At 52.0% G+C, this 1,351-nt stretch overlaps 1 non-coding gene across 1 annotated transcript; it reads left to right on the top strand.

Moving 5' to 3' along the window:
- The first annotated feature begins 1,244 nt into the window (after positions 1–1,244).
- LOC117997556 lies at positions 1,245–1,351 on the top strand. Its single transcript, XR_004675855.1, has one exon. It is a non-coding gene; the product is annotated as a U6 spliceosomal RNA (small nuclear RNA).

Here is a 1,351-nt window from a genome sequence, read left to right as displayed (position 1 = left end):
AGAAGGAACTGAAGCTTCCCTCGGTCTCTGCTGGCTGCCTCCTCTTTGTGACAGGCTGTGAGCACGTCACTACAGGCCATGGGAAGGGAGACGTAGCCACAATCCGATGGGGCAGAGCCTGTCTTCAGAAGCTGGCCCATCCCCGGGGGCAACCAGGCAGGCCAGTGAGCGTCAGTCAAAGGGCATGACTAGCTCCGATTGGGCCAGGCTGTTTGGATATCGCAGTGAGTGCTCCCTGCCAGCAGAACACAGTTCTGGAAGAAGGCCAGGGGACAATACTCAAAATCAGGCACCGTTCCAGGTGATTGGTCCAGTCACAGCAGGCCCCCCCCCCCCCCCCGCCAGAAACAGAGGAAAGAGTAGGAACTCACAGCCTGCTTCTGAAGGGAAGGGGGAGCGCAAGGGTTTGGCCGAGCATTAGGACCTGAGCAGAGGAAGCAGGGGTCCAGGGCAAGGATCCAGCCGCTGCAGAGAACTAACATGCTTAGCAGAGAAACTGAGGCCGACTGAGGTCACAAGGCTTTGGCCACAGTGATAAAAGAACTTGGAGACTCCGAGTCTACACCAGGAACCAGATTTCCAGGTCTCTAGGCAACCAAACCCGTTCCGTCTATTAATAGGTCTCAGGCTGATGACACTGATCAAGACTGGCTCCAACTGGTTGGGGGCAACTTGGAGCTCCTGGAACTTTCACATGCATAAGAAGTACCTGGGATCTTGTTAAAATGCAGATTCTGATTGGATAGGTATGACTGGGGCCCATAGTCTGAGCTTCTGACAAGATCCCAAGGGATGCTGCTGGTTTGCTGGAGGAGCAAAACTCAGAGAGTCCAAACTTGCTGTTAATCCCTTCCCTACCCGCCACTGCTCAACACCTGCCTCACCTGCCCCAGCCACATGTCCCTCCTCGCCAGCCCTCCTCATCCTCAAGGCTGACCATCTTCTTTTCCTTCTCTTTTCTTCCCCCCTCCCCATCCCCATAACCCGTTTGTCCTAGTGCATTTCCTCTGTCAGGACCACCCACAGGACAAGAGCTTTGGTTTGGATAATGGAAGGGCCAAGATAAGAAAAGCCAAAAACATTGTTCCCATTGTCAGCACACAGCTAAATACTTTTATGTTTGGGAGACACAATTAATCCAGATTAATGTCTTTCTCAGTTACTGTTCTCTGTATATTGTAAAGAACATGTGACCTCTTCTCTTTCCCCCTGAGATCCTCCAACAGTGAAGAACTACCTTCTGAGGGCTCACTTCCACAGCACACACACGAAAATCAGAACAATACAGAGAAGATTATCACGGCCCCTGCGCAGAGTTGACACACAGACTCTTGAAGCGTGCCATATTTTT

The sequence above is a fragment of the Mirounga leonina genome, unplaced genomic scaffold (assembly GCF_011800145.1).
Source record: "Mirounga leonina isolate KUSES-001 unplaced genomic scaffold, KU_Mleo_1.0 Mir_366, whole genome shotgun sequence".
NCBI lineage: Eukaryota > Metazoa > Chordata > Mammalia > Carnivora > Phocidae > Mirounga > Mirounga leonina.
Note: the sequence above shows the minus strand (reverse complement) of the source record. Positions and strands in the feature narration are given on the sequence as shown.